General features: G+C 36.5%; 1 protein-coding gene across 7 annotated transcripts in view; it reads right to left on the reverse strand.

Moving 5' to 3' along the window:
- Positions 1-22,667, reverse strand: part of TOX (thymocyte selection associated high mobility group box) — a 220,222-nt gene that overhangs the window by 171,830 nt on the left and 25,725 nt on the right. The gene's annotated exons all lie outside the window — the stretch shown is intronic.

Raw genomic sequence — 22,667 nt, forward strand, 5'->3', positions numbered from 1 at the left:
ACCACACTCTCATTCCCAATTACAGAGGGTGATTCACTCTAAATAACAGCCTTTTTCCACTTCTTGTTTACACACACTGTGCACCTGGACAACAGAAATAATGCTAAGAAAACATAGCTGGATATTCAAACATAATCTGAAGAAGAAAACCACTCACTTTGCATCTGTAGCTACACCGATACAGAAATTATTTTAAAACTGAGAAAACTTCAAGACTGAGCTTTCAAAATAAAAGTGTTTTAGTCAATGTAAAAAAAAAAATAATCACAATGTAATTATCTGGAGAAAATAAATGTAAGTTCTCGGAGCAATACTTAGAATGAAAATCACTGATATCTGATTGATGACGATTCTTTCTTGCCCAGTTCAGGAAATGCCAATAGGTTAACATCTGAAAAGCATTCAGAATCATGTTTTGTCTATTGTGTTATGGTAACTAGCATGCTTACTGCAGAAATGTTCAAAAATCTGTCTGAGCTGTATTCCTGAAATATAACCTGACTGGAAGTATTCCAATTATTTTTGCTCATCAATTAAAAAGTAACAAAATTACAAGATCACAGTTAAGAAGTAATTTCATCCATGAAGTTTCATAAAGGAAAAAACAGATGCCTAAAATTATTTCGTTAAAAATCTTTCCTTGATAAACCCACTACAGGAAGAGCAAAAAGAAAATTAATGAGCATTTTTCCAGCATCCCTTGGTGCCTGATCTTACAGTTAGAACATAATGTGGTTTAAGATCTAGTTTACTACTCTTAGAAAAAAAAGACTGCAGTTTTTGATGAAGGTTTTCCTTAATCATTTCTTTCATCCTACAAAAAGCTCAAACTTAATATCTAAGTATTATTTCATGGCTTAGAAATGAACCTTACTTGTGGGCCTACAGTCTACACTCTGTAGGTGCCAATGTGTTTGAAAACTTCCACACCCAATTAAATCAGTCAGTTTTGTATTTGAAACTCACTGCAATTGTTTGGATATGAACTCTCACAACCTATTTCCTTGCTGTAAGAACACCTGTAGAAATTTTTCTTGTTCAGAGGAAGAGGAAGACAGTGAGTAAAGGCAAGAACAAAGTGTCTTGTGCTCAATGTAGCTGAATGAAGACGTGCTGGTGAGCAAGAATGCATTATAAATCTACCAGGCCAAATATAGCATGGATATGGAGCAACTGGCACTGTCTGTCATTCCTTCTCATATTCTGATATATCCATCAACATTCAAGTGCGTACTAGTTATTACATGTTAAAGTTTGAAGAATCCATCCATCACTTCTATGAGCCTTGTGAATATTGCTGTCAGCATATGGCTCTTCTGAGCATGGATGGATTCAGTTCTGCAGCCTATATTCAGGTTAATGATCAGAAGTAACATCCACAGACTTCACTATGATCTCATGCAATGTTAATTTCACTGACTCAAACAGAATTCTGCTGATTTACAGTATCACGAGGATTGAGACCCCTGAATTCAGTGATTTCAGTCACACAGAATTGCATGACAAGAAAACATCTATGTGATTGTTAACTTTAACATAATGTCAATATTATATTGAAGATGAACACACCACATGCAGAAACTATAAAGCAAGCTGACAAACAGTTAACTTGTGAAAAGAACAAAATATATGGTGTTCTGCTCAAAATCTGACCCACAGAAGATTTCTTTTCTTGAAAAACTGCTCTTCCTTAAATCATGAAGTGGTTAAAAATAAGGTAACTCTGGAGGACAGAAAGTAATCTAAACAACAGTAAAAGTTTTAACTTCAGAAATGCAAAGCTTCTTAATACATACTCAGGAAAACAAGCTGTATGCACTGATAAAATTGTATGTACTGATAATTCCCCAGTATCTACATTTTACTATGAAGTATAGGTATTGTTATGTTAAACAGAAAAATATTTTTTCAGCAATTCAATGAAATCCTATTTCCCAGCAACTCCTTCAAGATATGTAATGCTACTGAAGTGTAGTAGTATTTTCACAATGCACGATTACAGAACTCGTTAATAAGAAAAACTAAATGAACAAAGAAACTGGTAACAAACTGCAGATGTATAAATCTCTAGGTCACCAGTTCCAAGAGGTTGACAAATTGAAGGGAAGTTTTTCTGTGAATTGATGGGGGAATAAGAGGCTTCTGCCCCATTAGCGTTGGGCAGCATCCTCCCTGGACCATATAACAGCCATAACTGTGCACCAGGCCTCCCTAGCCACATCCCCAGCTCAACCACAGCTGTGGCTTCTTCCAGAACTGTGGTTTCTTCCAGAAACAGATGTGTGAATAATACTGACAGTCCAGAAAAGCCCTTTGTGGAGAAAGACAAGAAAGCTGCAAAAACAGTCTTCCCGAAGAGCATCTGTTATATACTAAGCACTTGTCAAGGAGCAGTTGGCCAAGGAGCTGCGTCATGGTATAGAACTTCGTAGAGTTCCTCCAGAGCCATTGTGGCACTGGAAGAAATGCGCTGGTGTTCTCATCTGTGTCTGCTTGTGGTCATGTTATTTTGTCAGTCTGGTGTTCAGTTTAAAATTTTCTTCATCATAAATACTTTACTGATGTGAGACATGAACACAAGGGTGAAGTAATGAAATAAATGTGGATGTGGAAGGACAACAGTAAGCACATGCTGCTGATTAGCATTTTTGCCAAGTCAGTTTCCCCATGAGGATTTTAGCATTTGATAAATTCATATACAAGGCATAGAAAGTCAAAATGATGATTTTAGCATTTGATACATTCATATGCAAGGAATAGAAAGTCAAAATGACTCACATGTCTCAGATAAAGAAAATTAAATGTTTAGTATTTCTTTAGGAAAACTGGTATTTATTCTGCAGTGCAAACCTGAAAACTAGAATCAGTCTTATCTGTTCCCTTCATGAATACTGAAATAGTTAATTGATTAGTCAAATGTTAACAGTTGTTACTCAGGCTGTGCCATGAGATTATGTACTCATGCTGAGAATCAATGGTAATTAAGTAGCTGATCAATGCAAGCACCTTTTCAAATGTTTGCAAAGCTCCGGAATATCAGTCCAGCTGCTAAAACTAAACATGAGGAGTAAAACCAACATTCTGTAGTGAAAATGCTCAGTTCAATGCTCAAAAATGTATTCTCCTCCCTTTTTTGATGTGCAGTAAAGAACTCTACGACATCAACAGCGTATAAAGTTTAGATTAAAGAACCGAAACCTGTATTACATTTTATACCCAATCATCAGATAAAATATCCGGGTAGAATAGCCAAAGCAGGCTCGTGTCCCAACAGTCCTGGAAGTGACTGGAAAAAGCAGCATGTACACAGTTATCAGTGTCCTTACATGTGAGATCACACGGAAGCATTTTGGATGTACTTCACACAGCAGTTTTACAAAACTTACATAAAACATTTCCAGTGTGATTACAGTTAAAGATCTCATGTCAATCCATGGAATCAATCTGCCCAGTCTTGAACAAGACATTAATGTACAGTACTGCCTCAGTTTTATGTAAACATGCCAGGACACCTGGATATACACACATAAAACACAGTGATGAAAATATTCACTAAGTTGTCTATAAAATGAGATGCAACTCATTAAAACAAGAAGATTATGTTTCAATCCCAGGCTGGATGTGGCTCTGGGCAGCCTGGTCTAGTGGTTGGCGACCCTGCATATAGCAGGGGGTTGAAACTAGATGATCATTGTGGTCCTTTTCAACACAGGCCATTCTATGATTCTACAATCTATTAAACCTTATATCTATATATTTTAAAATCAGTTTGCTCTGCAGTAAGTAATTCACTCCATTCACCATTAAATTCTGAGAAAGTGTTTGAAAAAGACAAAGAGATACTCAGAATCTTCCATACTCACAGTGATACTTAATGTAACTTTCCCAACTTAAAGTGGATACAGACATAACAAAGAATATTACAAAGGTATAAGGAAACTCTCAGTGAATCTGAAGGTTATATACATATCCTTGTATGATGTGAACATATAGAACACCATAAGCTGTTCCAAGAAAGTTGTCAACCTTTCAAAATAAAATATGCATCAGCTCTTTAAATCTAAAATGAAATGTTATATAGCACATAATAACTGACACTCTACCTTGTTCTGCTTTTTGTTTCATCATCACAGAAAATAAATTTTGCTTTCTATATGTTTACATGAAATACTTGAAATAGATGGCAAATGACAGCTCTAGCAAAAAATTCAGAGTAACTTTAGGAATTAACATGTTTCATACCTATTTTTGCGACATGACCTGAATTCTATAGTCTCATAGCCCATGAATATATAGAAAACACAACACTATGATTACCAACATTTTTCCTTTTCAAGTAGCTGTACTGAATATTTTATTAGTGCTTCCTCCCCAGAATATGAGGTGAAATACTGCTGCATAGGTAGTATGGTAAGGACTATATTTAAATTAATTTGTATGCACAAATATAATACTTTCATATAAAGGCCAATTTTTTTTTTTTTTTTTTTTTTTTTTGAATAAAGAGCAAACTGGATTTTAATGGTATAAGTTTTGCTCTTGCTAAATAAATGTAACCTCAATTGATGTTAGGAGAAAAAAAGAACACACACCAGAAAAGCCTTGAAGAAAAGTGTTTTGGAGATTGAAGAGGATTTATCCACAGTGTCTAATTTAAAGCACATAATACTCTGAAACTCACTAACAATATGTTCTATTGTAAACGTAGACTAAGTAATACTCAGTCACCAACTCTCTGTATAAACTGGGGCAATTGCTTGTTCCTCCTCATGTCTTAATATGCCTGATTAATAAAGATAACTGAGCATCTTTTGTCTGAAGGTTCCCTTCATTAAGCTAACAGACAGAAGAAAAACTGATGAAGCACATGGTATATGTTTGCACACGCTCTAAAATAACCATTCTCTCAGTCTTGCTGCATTGCCTGCAGAATCTCAGCATGTTTGTCTAGGAAATATATTGGCCTGTCCTGACTAGAAAAAATATAAACCATAATTTTGTCTGTTGTTTTCATTCCTTTTACATTGACCAATAACTCAGTTTCTTATATCTGGCAATGCAGTCTTTACAACATGGTTTGCTTTGTACTGGCATTTTTGAACCATTTTTCTTTACGCGTCATGTATTTCAAACAGCTTTACAGGATGAATTACTGTGCTCGAACAAGCACTTCCTCAGTATGATATGAAGCACATGGATCAATCTGTAGGTAGTAATAAGAGAAGGAACACGATTGTTTGTATTTGTGGATTAACCTTTGGAGTTTTCAGATATGGAACACAACAACCGCCAACTGAAAGAAAACCTCAGCGTAATGTCTTGTATGAAGGATAAGATCTGTACCAGTACGTCACCTTATTGAGTTTGTTCTGAGACCTCTCTAACTCAATCCTTAAGAGTATGTAGCTTTCAAGCACACCGTCTTTACTGACATGCATTAGAAGTGTTTCTGCAGGTCTTAACTTGTACATGTTTTCAAAGATGGAGCAGTAAACATTCTTGGACTCAGGTGTAAGAAATGCTGTCAGCCAACAATCATAGCTGTTTCTAGTTACTGAGTCTTTATAAAGAGGTTCCTGGTAGAGTAAGTCTGATATTTTTAATCTTACCTGTCTCACTTTGGACATTAACTCATTATCCTCTTTTGAAACAGGAGTATACATAATGAAAACTGTACTTCCATTTTCTGAGGTTATTTGAATATTTTGTAATAGCCCATTCATGATGATTTGTGATCCAAGAATTGAAAAGAATCTCAAAAAAGTAGATAAAAATAAAAAGGCTTCTAGATATCCCAACGTTGTTTCAAACTAAGGATTCAAAAAAGCCTATTTCAATAATTAATCGAATAGCCATATTAAAATAGCAATAAATGTTTTAGAATGCAATTAACTCAATTATAAATAATTGTTATGAATACATAAAAGATTGAAATTCATTAACATATTAAAAACATTACACGTCTGGTCTATAAATACAATAAAACAAGACTTTTAGCCACTGAAGCCAAAATGCACAGCACCATCCAGAATTCATAAAAGCCAACAAAATGATATCAGGATATTCCTTCAATTTCACATAGTCTTGCTTCCTGGCTGGCAATCTTATCATTAGAGCTCATATAATTCTTGCTTTGATATACTATGCGCTATTTTCAGTCTCAAGTTATCTCAAAAAGCCCAGCTACCACTGACTCAGATAATATTCCTGTTGACTTCAAAGTTTCTCTGGTTTACATAGTGCAACTCAGGCAAGTATGAGATCAACATATTTATTACAAAGTTTTATCACCTAAAACTAATGTTAATTAACTTTATGCTAGACTGGGGACGCCACAAGGCTTACTGTTCCAGTAAACACCCTCAGTAACATTTTCAAGAGAGGGAGAGGAAGAAGAGAGTCATTTTTAAGAAAAAAAGGATTTTTAAAGAGCGTAGCATGAGAAACACATTAAAAATGGAAGAAGTACCAAGACTGCAAAACCAAAAATTAGTTTCAAAAATATGACAGCACACAAAAAGAGCAACATTGGACTGTGCACAGTAAATGAAAGGCATAATGAGAACTGCTCGCTCACACTGTTAATTATAAAAACACACGGAGTTCAGGTTTTTAGTCTGCTAGTACAGAATACTATAAATGGCTTTAAATTTTGAAGATGAAAATCATCTATCACATCCCTCTTTAAGACAAGAACTGTGTACAATATGATGAATTGAGTAGACGCATGAGGATTTTACTGTTAGAAATTGTGATATTCCAAACCAACCAACCAACAAACCAACCAACTCCACCTCCCTCCCCTGACTACTGTGGATTGCAGCAGACTGCATGCAAAGAAGCTGGGAGAGGTGCTCTTTGAAAATTTTACTCTAAAATTTCTGAACTCACATGAGGTCTTTGCACTGATTTCAAAATGCTGGTGATACCTCACCTACTGAATTTCTTTCTTGTGTCTCCTAGAATTAAGTGATTCCATATGCAAGAGATCCAGCACTTCAACATATCAGCATGTAATTTATGCTTTTTAAAATAGGTCTAATTATAGTAGCAAATGGAGTTAATAGACCTACGGCAATCAACGCTCCTGTTCATTACAAAATATGAGTACACACAAGAGACATTGTTATTCTTTTCTCCAAGTTTACCAAGTATTTTTTTATGAATCTGACATTTGCTGCAATTTATGAGAACTGAATTCAAATTAAGACTAGAAATACACTCAGACTGCCTGTCTGTAGCTGTGAGATTCCCCAGGAAAGAAATACTCACTGCAGAATCACAGCTCCTTTCTATTTCTCCTAAAGTTTGGGAGAGGCCCAGAAATCATTGAGAGGGAGACTTGTATTTTTATATTCTCCCTCCTGCACTGGGGCAGCTCCAGTTCCCTCCAGCAGGATAGGAGGAGGAGGCAAGGGCTCCTGTAAGCTCGATTTCATGCATTTCCATTGCTTTCACATATACGCGTATCCAATGGATAAACACCCATACATGCCCTGTTTTAGTCAGAGCATGAAATGGGAGGGAATGCTTTGCACCTCTTTCTTCTTGAGCGCAATCCTAATTTTCTCCCAGGCAAAATACATCCCTCTTTACGTGATGTAATACCCCACAGTGAAGTATTACGTGAGCCAAAAATTAGGCAAAAAACCAACAAAGGTAAACAAAATTCCTCAAATTAAATTAAACTGAAGAACTACTCACTGTAAATTATCTGCATCTTTGAGGATATATCTTTGAGTATTTAGGATATGTAGAATTAAATTAGTGTGAAAAAATTTTAGAAACGTATGCAGAGGAAAAAAACAGAAGCTGAACTGCATATAATCACACCCTTGTATCATTTTTAAGAGTACATCAAATCAGAACTCAAGAAAAAGGAGGAAATCTAAACGTGGTCCCTGACGGGCTTAATCTGGGCTCTGTTTCAAAGGTCTGTTACTCCAGTTGTCTGCTGCCCCTTTGAATCCTGATAATGGAGACTCAAGTCTGGTTAGCTTCATGCTGGCATTTGTCTTTGATGACTAATTTCTTCTGTGCCTGTGTATCTCTTCAGGCAGCTAATTTCTGATAAGCCTTACTGTAAAAAAAATGTCTAATGCGAACAAGGAATATGAAACCAATCTGAATACATTTGCCTTTCACAACATTAACTTTCAAATCTTACAAACTAATCAGACTTTTGTAATTTCCATAACTCCTCAGGAAAATGCCAGAGCTACATGAAAGAATGATTCGAATGGTGGCATTCTTTCCTCTTGTTCAATACTTCATTATTCATTGATGGCTGCCCTGATCATAGGGCAGTGGATTATGAAGGCTCTGTTGCTTGAATGGGTGATAACTTTCAACAGCTGAAGGTGATTTGTTTAGGGGCCTCAATCTTACCATCTCTTCTCCTGCAAGGAGGTTTCAAATGTTTCAAATACCCTACTAACAATGTTTCTGCCTATGAAGGAAATAGCAGATATGACGGAGAAGGGGGCTTGATACTATCTGGGAAAGACACTTTTCAAGCTGTTCAGCATGTCCTTGGATTGCTGTGTGATTTGTGGAGCTTGAATAATGTGAATGCATATAAATTTTCCTCTGAATATGAAATTCATACATATGAATATGAAAAAGAATTTAATCTACACTTGAAGACATACATTTTGGAAATACAGAATAAAATTTTCTAAATTCAACAGAATATTGTGATTTAATTTCCTGCTCAACAAAGAAAATCACTGAACTATCACCTCACACATTTACTGCTTAAGCAGTGCTAAACTGATTCTATCAAAGTAGGACTCAACAAAGCTTGTAATCCCAGATCTAAATCATTCTCCTTCGTGTGGATAATTTTAGCAAAACTAAGGGTCTGCATTATTCCAGACAAATTTCAGCTTTGGTACTGGAAACTGATAGCTTCAAATGCACATGACTGTACCCATGAATGTATGTCAGATTATTGTACAGTATCAGCATCCTACAAAATGTGGTTACATTTCAGTGGCAGTGCAATGATTCCATCCGGAAATTTCCACCGATGTTTTTCTAACCACATACAGGGCTTGAACCTAAAACGTTCTTTTAGACTGTACTGGACCTAGAACACAAGGACTTTTGTCTACAGTTCAGCTGATTGTATCAGCCAACTCAACCTAATGAATCACTCGTTCACCATCGGCACTGGCTTTTATGTAGATAAAATCAATAGCAGCATTAAAAGAAAAGAGCCAAGACCTGCAGCCTAGGTAAAAATAAAACTTGCCCAGTTAATGCATAGAAAAGTTCTTGCTTTTATGGCATTGTGTTTATAACTTTCCAAAAGAAAATAATGTAATGCCTATTTCTGGCAAAGGACAGAAAGCAGCGAAGAGACAAAATTAGCGAGACAGTCAAGGATCTTCTCCAGCTCTCAGGAATCATAATGAGATCAGGAAGTTCTTTCTACAGAATCCAATAAAATCACAGCTTCTCCTGGAACCACTGAACAGGTTGAAATAAGCAGCACTAGAAGATAACACCGAGAAATTATTTGCCAGCTATAACTGATATGAAAATCGAAGTGATTTGACTGATATACATATGGCAGCAATCTCAAATTAAAAATAAAATCCTCTCCCAAAGAGTTCAGTGCTGATTTATCCGTTTTCTCCTAACAACCCTACAAATGAACAGGTGCAGGGTTGTGTAAGTGCTCTTAAGTAAGTGCCCTGTTTGCCATTTTGGCAAACAGAAAGAAGAGAAAACTTCCATGAATGCAGTCATAAAAATGTCTAAAACTTAACCTTTAATCTTCTTTATCTAAATAAATACACTGAATATAAGATACGGATTTTAACTCTAACCAGACATATTTACAGTGATTGGCTCTTACCATGTACTGAGTTTTTGCTTATCAGATCAGATGTTTAAAAAAGAACGTTATGTGGTACACTTAGCAATGTAATACTCATAAACTTTTATTTATTCACAGACATATGAAAGTTGATGAGCAGAATTCAAACATAAATTATAAAAGCATGTAGTTGTTTGATGGCTGACCATATTTTTCCAGTTTTGTAGCATAAAACCAGTTACGTAAGATAGGGCATTAGTTGCCAGTTCAAAGTATTCATTTTTTCCCCTAATCATTTTGAAAGTTTAAATTACCACCATCAGTTCATCTTATCACACAAAGCACTATAAAATCTCTATAAACAATGAATAGATTATCCTACAACTTTACTTACTTCAGATTTATAAAAAAAATCTTAGAAAATAGTCTGACAGGGCAGAGTTAGATCCTGCTGCTAGGCACAGCCATGAGAATGCACTACGAAGTTTGCAAGGCACGTATATTCCCAAGCAGCATCCTGCTACAAACTGCTGCCTTTGCTGCCCATCCTGGGCCTGTGGCTCGTGGTAGGAATCTACAACATTCATCACAGTTCCACAAAAACTGTGCTGTGCTCTCAGGTCTGCAAAGCATCGCTTTGCTTACTTTTAAGGCGTAATGGCTGGTCACTTTCTTCTATGAATTTTCTAACTACAAAGTTTCCACCATCGGAAAAAGTTGCCTTCACGAGTGATTGACCAAATTCTGAAGAAGTCTGAGAGGGGATCTTATCAACACTTAAAAATACCTCAAGAGGAGTTATCAAGAGAGTGGGTTCAGGCTTTTCTAATGGTGCCCAGCAACTGAAAAAGGGTCAGTAGGCACAAACTGGAACACAGAAAGTTGCATACAAATATGAGAAAAAAAGCTTCTTTATTTTGCTGGTGACAGAGCACTGGAACAGGCTGCCCAGAGATGTTGTGGAGTTTCCTTCACTGGAGATACTCAAGATCTGTCTGGACTCTTCTGGTGCAACTTAACTGTAGGGAACCTGTTTTAGCAGTAGGTTGGACTCAGTGATCTCCACATGTCCCTTCCAACCCCTACAATTCTACGATTCTATGTGATTCTGTGAAACACACGAAGAATTGTGGTATATGAGCTCAGGCTTTCTAAGGGGAGCCCATTTCTACAAGACGCCTAAGAATGGGTGTTCTACGCCTGTTCATCAGGGCTCTGAATGCCTATCTGCATATACTTAAGTATTTTTAACATTTTCTTTGTCAATATTTAATAGTGGGAGGAGTATGAGTGAGAAGTACATAAGCATTCACTGTAATTAACTGCATAGCTCTTCCTATATTTCACACTGAGTTTTACTGGAGTAAAAGTCTGCAAGATACCTAGGAGGCTGAAATGAAAGGTAAGTTACATAATATGGAATACAGACCTTGTCTGTAGCAAAGCCGCTACAGCTGCTATCATATACACATAATCACTGGACAGCAGCTATGTCCTACATTACAAATTATTTAGATAAAGAAATAGCTGTAGCAGTGGAGATGTTCCCCAAACTTTCTGTTATTTTTAAAAGAGCGTAGTCAAGAAAAACCTTGAAAATTACTGCTTTGATATCAACCTTTGAAAATATGGCCCTTGTGATACTGAGTGTCCCATAGAAACTAGAACTATAGGATGGAAAAGACAGCTGAACCAGGCCTTCACAAGTAAGCAGTGGTAAAATCAAATTACAGTAGAAGTATAGTTCTTAAGCACCTCTCCAGAACTCTCCAAAAATATCTCCAAGATTTCTACTTCTGTGGAGGAAGCTCTCTTGGAGCTGAGCTCTGCAGGTGCCGTGGAACTTCTTAAACAAGTAGGAACAGAGATGGGGTCTTTAGAAGTAGAGGAAAAAAATTAGAATTCATCACAAGAGGAGACAAGAAAAATCTTTTTTTTTTTTTTCTGGCGTAGTCACTCTACTATGAAAAAATAGTAAGTACCGTAAGGAAAAGAAATGGATGACAAGCAAGAGAAGGACAAAAGGAAGAAAACATACAGAGGTTAAGAAGGAGGAAGAGAATGAGAAAAGATAAACATTAAAGTATTTCTGATGCTTTCTGAGAAGTAGATCAGAAAATTATGTTTCAAAACTACTGCAATTTTATCTATTATTATATCTTGAGGGACACTTTGAAAGTATCTTGATGGTTGTCATTAGTATACATACACAGAAAATACATTTAGAGGATACGAAAATAGCATTGCTTTTGGAGCTTCATACTAATTACATAACATTATATTCCACTAAAAATTAGAATGATGCTAGCGTGTATATCTGCTCAAAGATGAATTATGTGTTTTACCTGGTAATATGCAAATGTAGCATTACTGCATATCTTTTCACCAAACTGGCCAATCGCTAATTACTAAAATTATTCTCCCATACTGTGGCAGAAAGATTAATGTTGTCAGGAAAGTACAAGGCTCTGAAATGTTGTCAAAACAAAGAATATTGATCTTCTTAAAACACTGCAGTTAGTATATAAATCACCAGAAAATGATTGACATTAATATGTGCCTTTTGTGCAAATGCACTTTATCATGTACCTTTGTGACAGTAATAGCATTTTATTATACTGCATGGCACCTTAACATACTCTACAGGCAATTTTTTCAATTTGAGAGCTTCCATTAAGAAAAAAGAAAAAAAGTTGTTGAGAAAAAAAGAAAATTAACTGTCTTTATTCAGTTTGATTTAATACCTTGTCAGTTTGGTGCATTTTTTTACGATTCTCTGTATAAATAAAAAGTTGAAAAGAGCTATTCTAATGGTAATTTGGATCAACCTTACAAACATATGATTCCAGGTTTCTAAAAGAGGCCCACTTGAGGGGGCTTTAAAAGTGAACAAAAAGAGCCCTAGGGCTCTACAACTCACATTTAACCTACTTACATGAAAAAGGAACTGCTTTGGTTAAGAATAAACTTCCACAAGCTCAGGTTCAAACCAAACATGCCAGCATATTAGTGAGGAAATGAAACAGCAAATAGTAACTCCTTTCATACTTGTAAAAGAATACTGTATTTATTTAAACGCTTTGGCAGAAATTCTCATTTTAATTAAATTGCATTTACTGAAATAACATTTTCATAATTAAGAAAAAATAACCAATTCCTTTTAAAGACCTATGAAAATCACAGCAATCTAAAATATATGGAGAAAACATATAATTGTGAGAATAAATCTGTCTGACTAACTTGGGACACGAGTCAGGAAAAAAACCTATAGCATCTTTTGTGCTCGGCAAGCCTAAGCAATGCTGCCACAGTAACTCAAATAAATTAACTTCTGTCTGTTGGGAAATCATCACAACCAGCACACAATTTTAAAACGTTGTTGTTTTCAATGCATTTTTTCTCTCTGAATGAAGATACTTGCTGTCATCATAGATTGCTTTTTCTTTATGTCCATCTGTCGTTAAAATACTGAAATATCCTTAGAAATGGTGATTTCATCCCTCTAATTATGCTGTTGAAAGTAATCAAGAGAAGGATGCGGAAGACATTTTCTTGGAAGACCCCTACCACTCACCAGTGCATCCAAGAAATCAGAGTGGCCACGAAGGCATTCACTTCGTACTTTGTATAGCCATGAGGTCAGAGACAAGGAAACAGTTTCACTTCGAACACAAGGGTGAGGACATACATTTAAAATAATAAAAGCTGCTAAAAACAAAAGAGAACAAAAAGGTAATTATACCTCTGTGAAATGGTCATGATCATTCAAGCCACGTGCTGGCAAGCTTCCTTAGTTTAAAATCCATGCCCACATTCCTGAGGTCTTCATCATGGGGATAAAATGTATCAGGCCAGTTTTAGGCATGTGTCATTGATTAGATTTAATACTTATTAAGAACACTTGTGAAAGAGAAAAAATGATGCAGTCTACAGTAACACTTTCTGTTGTACACGTTCACCATCTAACTGCTTATCACTTCAATCTTATCCTTCACCAGGTCATTTAAATATACGTTTATTTGGAAACAATAGTGCAGCTGCTGCTTGTTTGCACTGTTTCTAGAGTTACTCTGCAATTTAACTAGTTCACTGCTTGGAGAAAGGAAGGGGCAAGCACAGCAGAACTCTTTGCAGATGCACAGAAGTGAATGTCTTCCTCCATTTCAGCTGTAAAGGCCTGTCCCATTACTGAAAATACTTTGTTTTGATAGCTGGAAATTTATACACTGGCAGTTGCTATCCATTTGCTCTTATTCCAACCTCTGACTTTGAAGTAGTTCTTTTCCTTCCCTGGTGCTTTCCTGCCTTAGATATTTACAAAGAGAAATAATCTCACTTCTCATTCTTCATCTGGTTCAGTATAGATTCGGTAGCACCTCAGTCACCTTCTGTGTAGGCTGCACTGCTTTCCTAGCAAATACCCAGCACAGCAAGTGCCCCTGGTACTCTCTCTCAAGACCAAGCCAACAGGATTTTTTTTTTTTTCAGTCAGTCCTTTCAGAACTCTATTGCCTCACCTGAGGATTATTTAGCTCTTTTAAGAGTTTTTTACACATCAGTGTCTGTCATTTCCGTATTCACACTCCTGTTTCCAACTATTCTACATCATTTGTCTTGACTGAATATAATGTTTTCAGCTCAGCTACTGAGATGCTTAAAGACAATTTGTAGATTTGACCTATCTGTACTCTACAGCTGCTATACTTCTTCTTTCCCTGTTCTATTTTTATTCATAAAATTGAATAACCTTGACGGTTTGTCTTACTATCATTTGCAAAGTCTGACGTGTTTTACTTTGGTCATTTTCACCTCCCTGATAAGACTTTAATCCTTAGAGCTTCTCTGCTTAGTCTTATTGCTCTTCTTGAGTTAGCTCTTAACTAAGGGCTGGAGTCCCTCAGGACGTAAAAACTTTTCAGAAGCAGCTTTAGAAATGAAGTTCAATTTTTGCACCTTTCACTGCATAAATAATAAATAAATAAATAAGCCCCAGTTTCCCTAAGTTTACTTCTTCAATTCATTTGACTTCACCGAGTTTATAAAAGTATTTATTCTGATATCTCTTTTCAAGAGATTGGAAACGACTTTCCTCCTCCTAGCAAAATGGGAAATGAGAAATGCTGCCCACGCATACTCCTCTTATTCAAATATATGCATACTGGTAGCAACACAATATTTTTCTTATTTTATATTAAAAAAAAAAAAAAAAGCCAAGCAATTCAATTTACCAGCTTATAACAGCTCCACATACTGCTTTGCTTTCTGCTGCCTCTGAATTTATTTTTTTTTTCCTGGTTCTGACTATAACTATGCTCTAATCATAATTGGATTTCTTTTCTTATTGATCATCCAATTTCCAAATTTAAAAAATTAAACTTAGGAAAAAGCCTTGACCATAAGTGTATGTCCCTCTAAATATGGAGATGTATATGTATATATGACTATATCTACATAAATACAAGGGCTGCTCTGAAAGTAATGTCTCCTGTTTTATCATGTTGGCCCACAACATCAGAGATGGATGTTGGTGATATGGCAGTAGAGGTTGAACCTTCCCACCAATATTCCATTACATTTTATTGCCATGTGACAGATGGCAGCAGAGGGGCACTGACAAAATGGCGTCTGATGTGGAAGTGTGTATGAAGCAGAAGGTAGCACTACCCAGCCCAAAGGGAACACTGCTCTATGGTCTGCCTTTTGCTCCTTTGATACCAGGTGCATTCTTTTCATCAAGGAACGTCCAGCTGCACATCACGCCTTTGTCAGATGCTGGTGCTGATCATCCAGCAGTCTGTACCTTCTCACAGTTTCCTATCTTGTGCAAGGTTTAGCTTTTTCTGGCTTCTGGCTCCTCTATTATCTCTGTCTTGCTTTGTGGAGATAGTATATCAAAAAATTGCTTCAGATCTGCTATCTTCTGACTGTCCATTTCTCTTCTTTAGTTCCAGTGCACCAAGTCCCTATCTTAGCTTTTTTTCTTCCCAATTATTAGTTTTCTTCCTCTGCTTTCCTAGTAAGTCACTCCTTGCTGTCAGGAAATCTGTTCCTTTCCAGACACTTCTGTCTATTAGACGTACAGATCTTGAGATGCCCATGCAACTTACTCTCTCCTCTTTTTTTTCATCTCTTCTTCACATTTTCATCTGAACTGCCATGCCACTGAGACATGCACTTTCATTCCTCGGCACTTTTTTTCTTCCATGGGTCTTACAAAAAAGAATTTTCATTCTTTTGGACCTTGTTTTCACAACATTATCTTTAATTTATTCACTGTTGAACTAAAACATTCCTGAATATTCAAATGTTCAAACACAGACATGTTTTAATTAGTAACTATAGGAATTTGATATTTGTCTAACATTTTTCAGATGTTAATGTTTTTACAGAAGTATGGTATAAATTACAAGGAAAATCCAAATTACACAAATTCATACAGAAAATGAAATCAAATTGCATAAGGGATCTTAATGCCTAGACAAGTATACCTCAGAATCTGTGTACAGCAAGTTTCTTCACATTTCTGTCCAAAGAAATAATGTGCTCAGTTGCTTCTTTTATTCATTTGAAATATCACTCTACTAAAGTAAAAAACGCAAAGTACCTTGTTGACTTCATACAGAAAAAGTAGAAATATTTATGTTTTAAAAATCTTGTTTTCCAGCAGGTAAGCTGGATTTCAGTTAATGAAATTGCCACGTGCTAAGGAGAAAAAGAATGGTTTAAAATCTACTGTATGAGAAAGAAGAAAAAAAAAAAAAGCACAGGAGAAAATCATTAAAGCTACAGCAACACAAAGTCCTTGCGTCTGTTTTTTCTACATTTTTTCTGTAATGAAATTTTCTTCTGAACATTGGTCTATGCATGGTATAGGATCCTGGTTGATTCACTCAAGCTGTACTTCGTTTTCAGCTCTGGCAGTCTGCAATTCAACCCTGACTGCTCAGCAAGATGGAGGCTCTCCGAACTTCAGTTTTTAGGGCTGTGCTTTGCAGCCAGTTACTCAAATGTAACATAGTGAGCTTTCTACAGAACGCACAACAAAAGATAAATCGACTTATGCCCTGAGAAGGACTATTCTCAACATCTCTTGGGTGTACAGAGACAGATCTAATGGGGCATAACGCGTTCCCTGTTTCATGGCAATGTGGTCAGCAGTAGGCTGGGGATGGAGGTTACAATCCAAGGGCTCTGTCCATGACTGTGGCTCTGGGCATCCCCGGGCATGAGATATCACAGGCACACTGTGAGATGAAGAGCCAGAATAACAGCTGATCCTGGTCTAGCCCATGTAGGGTCTTTGTGCCATTGTTACCTCAATAACATAAATGAATAAGGCCAGGACAGACCCCAGCCCACAAGGATTACTATACAATATATTCGTTCTTTCAAGTCAGAAAAATGTTGAGGATATTCTAGGGCATATTTAGGACATTATTAATTTTTCATTTTCTATCAAGGAGTGGGTGAAGAAAATCATTAATTTACAGACAGCGATTGATGTGCTTCTCTTACATACTGCATTCTGAGCTTAGACACTGTGGTGACAGCATACCTGCAGTATGAAAGAAATAAGAGACAAGCACTTAGCTGGAAAAATTGTATGTATTAACATTCTGACATTTTATTATCTCCCCTATTTCTGTTAATTGCATCTAGAAATCAGATACCAAATTGCCTGCACAATGATAGTCAGGAAGCTTAGGCCTCAGCTGGGTCTTTGTAGTAATAAGAAATACTGTAAAATCAACCATCTATACACATAAAAAAGAAAGTATGGCTCAGCACAAGTTATGATGAATTCTTCCTCAGTAAAAATGAGCACATGCTGAAGAAAAAATCTGGAAGTAACTCCCAGAGCTGAGCCATTTTTATCTCAGGTACCCTGAACTGTATACAAGAGGAGACTGATTTTGGTCACACACAAACAGTTCAACAAAAGGATGCTACAGTGTGTGCACACCCTACTGCTGGTCCATGAATGTGTCCTGACCTCACGACTGGAACAGTGTTGAGTGTGACCAACTTCTAGCTCATGTAGATTACCTTGTAGTGAAATCTACTTGAAAGTGTGGACTGCATCTTCCAACAGATCTCTAGAGTCTTTGGGCTATCTCTCCTATTGTAATGTGTACAGCTAGAAATAGCAAGAAAGGATCTAGCTTGTAGTGATTTTGCCACTGGTTCTCACAAACTCCAGGCAAACAAAAAACACAAACAAAAATCGAAGGAGTCAACATAACATGAAGCCAGACTGGATGGGGCCTTCAGCAACCTTGTCCACTGGAAGGTGCCCCTTCCCCTGGTGAGGGCAGGGTGGTCTTCAAGGTCCCTTCCAACACAAACCAGTCTATGATTCCACGAAAATTTGACCCTTAAGCACTGATAGCATGTAAAAGTGATCTACATATTTATAGGTCCAGTTGAGATACAACACAAATATGGACAACAGTCATGTCGAAATGTACCAGAGGAAATAATGAAATGAAGTCTACAAAACTTAAATTAATTACCTAATGCAGTACAAGGGCAAAATTGTTCATAATCAGCCTGAAAACTGTAATAAGACTGGAAAATTAGTTTTAGGCTGAAAAACTTGTGTGAGATTTTGAAAAAAGACATAATATCCAACAAATCTGTGTCCCACATCCTTAGCCCAGCCCAGCTACAACAGGACTACCTGAAGGTAAAACAAGGAGTGGCTTGTCTTCCTGAGCAAAGAGTTGTTTTATAGGTTATTTCAGGACAAAGAGATGATCAAGGACTGGATATGTACTGATACACTTGGTACTGAAGGAACAAAAGATAAAAGATACAGACTTTATCTTAAATTTGATGCTTTCTCTTACACTATTCAAAGTGACTACCTTTAATATATAGGGCTCATACTTAATCCATGAGGCTATGCAGCCTAATCTATTCAATACCTTGGGCTATCAACTCTGTCCAGCTGGTCATTAATCCCCAGGAAATAATCTGCACCTCAATTGTTACTGCTTAATTAAATGTAGTGATCCATCTGACATACAGAATAAGGATAGAAAAGAACCCTAATAGAAGGTGACTCCTGCAGAATTGGAACTCACTACCTTTCCCTTGTAGACATAACAAAATATTTGGTTACAGTTTATATGTGTTTTATTTTAAATTACCATAGAAATACTTCCTGTTGAATGTAATGTAAATGTATTTAACTATATGAACATAAAAAAGGCCAAACAACTCTTTTCTCTTTTTCTGTATCTATTCTGATATGTAAGTTTTTGAATATAAGGTCTGCTTACTACTTTGATCCTGTGCCTGCTATGCCTACTATGCCTACTATACCCTAACTATTGTATTTGTCTACTATACTACTTAGCAAAAAACAGTGATGATAGTCTTTTAGAACTATCAGCAAAGTTGGCAGGATTTCTCAATGCAGCTCAGAGCAGGTTTTAGGAGTTAAAGCAAATGACTGCCCATCAGTTCAAATATGAGCACACGTACACATTTTCATACAAGTGAAGAATTACTTGGTCTCTGTAGTGTATCTTCAATATAATGAGATTATCTGTACATTAAATCTGTCTCCAAAAAAAACCCCAACCAAAATATGATTCATGATTTTCCAGAATTATCAGAACTATGTAAATCAAAACACTATATCAAAGTTGATTCTTTAATGAGTCTAGATATTCTGCTAACTTTGCTCATATCACCACAATAACTCTCAGTATTTTATTGTTCACTTAGAAAATAATCTTTTGATTATCTATTTTGAATATTTGATTCTTATTGTCAGGCAACAGCAGAGGAATGCAGACATTTTATGTTTTAAAACATGACTGAGACAAACTAAGAGACTGGCTTTAACAGTGGTGGGCTCAACTATGAAATGAACACAGGCTAAAAAGTACAGAAATCACAGAAATTCATGAACTGGTACATGAAGATAGAGCTGATGCAACACCATGTTTCAGAACTGTATGCTGTAGTCCCTTCCCCAGACATGTATCACATAGACAGTAAGGGAAACAGACTAACATGCTCTGCTCAGATCTCATGGGTGCCCTGGTGGGTACAGAAAGACAAACAAGATTTGGTGGCCTTTTTTCACAGAATCACAAAATGGCCCAGGTTGGAAAGGACCTCAAGGATCATGAAGCTACAACCCCCCCACCACAGGTAGGGTCACCAACCTTCACATTTTATACTAGACCAGGTTGCCCAGAGCCCCATCCAATCTTGCCTTGAACACCTCCAGGGATGGAGCATCTACAGCCTCTCTGGGCGTACAGTTGCATCTGTGACAGATTTTAAGATACGTCCATCTACCTACTGTGGATAACTCCAATTCTCATCACCTTTACTGCAGGCAAGATCTACTCTTACCCCTTCCTAACATTTGGAGTACAAATGAATATTTGCAGTGCCTATCTCATTTCTCAGCTCTTCTTTACCACTTCTAGAACTACTTGCAGTTCTTTCAAATGCTGGAAAGTAAAAGAAATATTTTCTGACTGTTCAAAGTCCCCCCCCCTTCTTTTTTTCCAGAAAGATCTTACATAACAAACCTACTTCTTATTCCAGTGCAAATCCTTTCCAGTATTTATGATCAGTGTTGTTTTCAACTATAACATTGTTTACAGTATCATTAATAAAGGATGAAACACTACAATTATTTCATTTTCTTACGTTATTCTCTGTTATAGCCATCAGAAAATTCAAAATTCACATTCCTTTTGGTAGGGATTACATATTACCACTGTTTGTAAAAATACTCAAACTGAAGCACTTGTACTAATGACAGTTGTTACATAACATTTACTTCAACTGACAGTCCAACAGATTGAAAAATTGCTAGCATATAAATTATTTTCCCAGAAAATGGGGGGGGGGGGGAATGTCTGAAGCAGGTCTCAGACTTCTGCTTAAAAGGATAAAAAGCTATAGTTTAAATAGACGACTGTTATAAAAGTCAAGTTAAAAAATGAAATAATAAAGCATACAGAAGTTGAAAAAGGATAGACTTTTATCCCACAGGATATCTCACATGCAAAAAGAAGCATCGCTGCTGCCTAAGAGGATGAATACTATCATTTTATTGCAGAAAGTAAGTCATGTAACAACAAGCTATAAACCTGTTGGTGTTTAGTTACTTATTTCTTTTCTTGACTATAGTTATTCTAGAAACAACATCCCCTAAAATCCAATAAAGTGAATGGAAGCCTCTTAAAATAGATTTTTTTTTTAAATTAGACTTCAGTGCCCAGAGAAAGGATTTTTTAGGACTCGCATATAACAGTTCAGCACAGTCTAGCCAGTGGGCCTCCCAGCTTGCAGCAGGTGAACATCAGTCCCTTGGTACCCACTCCTTTTAGAGAAACTAAAACACACAAAAAATAGTTATATCTTTCGTTAACAACTGAAGAACAAACATCTGTGCCAATATCACCAGGGACTCCACTATGCAAGCACAAGCAGATAACAGCAGGAAAAGCACTGAAGTGATGTTGGTAATTTTTTTCATCAGCAAAAAGAGTTGCCGTTTACAAGGTGGTTCTTGTTTCCATTGTCAAGTCTCCAGCATCACTGGGACTGTTTGCTTAGATAAAAATCTAGCAGAGAATTGAACGTTTTCATTCACTGAGTAGGCTGGCATGGACATCTCAGGTGTTAGCTTAACATCGTGGTGACCATCATGCTCTTGTTTGGTTGTCTGGCCATCAAGTGACAGTCTCCTGCCCTATGTCTCACTATTTGATGAAGTAATCAAACACTGAACCAGAGCTAGCACCATGTAAACTGCTGCTGAGTGTTGATTTTCCCACTAGTAATACACTAAGAGTTTCCCCCTTCAAGACATGGATTTATTAACTTCTCAGGGTATTTTATGAACGCATCTTTTTATTTCTATAACCTTTCAGTAATGAGACTGTAAACATCAACTGAAATGAGACGGTTTGGAGTACTAATAAATTTTCTTTAGAGAGCAGTCAATAATTATCTTATTGATTAGCAATACTTAGCGATGATTTTTAGCATAATGATATGCTCACAAATAATGATGGATACTTGCAGTTTAGTACAGGAATACAAGCGCACAAATGAGAACCTGCATATACAGATACTTGAACAGTCTGTAGCAGTCTCAAATACTGCAATGTCTACCACTTTCTCAAACTTCTGTGTTAGCTTGTAGTTCTAACAGGAATCGATGGGATATTTCATTGGCACAAAAACCAAAGTCTGTAGATTAAAAAAATATCAAATCTAATGTAACTTAATACAATATAACTTAATATAACAAAGATATGTGACAAATAAGTTTATACTTAAAAGTGCGCAATCTGTAAATCCCTTAACACTAGTTAAAGGACAGGGTCAGATGTTTGACAATCTAATCTTGTATGTCTCTCATAAAAACACAATCAGGCATCTCAGTTCCACCTATTTGTCTTTTGTGCTATGCAAGATCACCTGGGAATAATTTCTTAAGTAGAACATAATTTGTCAGGTGATTCATAAATTGCACCATGTTTTCATGCTCCCTTCTATCCAGACATCATCCATTATCAAATGAAATTTTTGACTTATTGTCCATCTTCTCAAGTATATTTTTCAACATAGTGATGACATGAAGTCCAGGATTCCTCTAAGCTCAGTCACTGACTAAGGCTTCTGATACTTAAATGACTCCTTTGGAGAGGCTTCCTTGACTTCTGGATCACATAGTCAAATGACTATAGACAGGCAGGATGAAATGTAACCCAATGAGTACACAGTTTTCAGTGAGGCCATCATACTTTCAGTTCGTTGGTCTCTCTACTGCTCTGAGAGATGCTGTGCATATTTATGA

The sequence above is a fragment of the Gallus gallus genome, chromosome 2 (genome assembly GCF_016699485.2).
Source record: "Gallus gallus isolate bGalGal1 chromosome 2, bGalGal1.mat.broiler.GRCg7b, whole genome shotgun sequence".
In the NCBI taxonomy this organism is placed as follows: domain Eukaryota; kingdom Metazoa; phylum Chordata; class Aves; order Galliformes; family Phasianidae; genus Gallus; species Gallus gallus.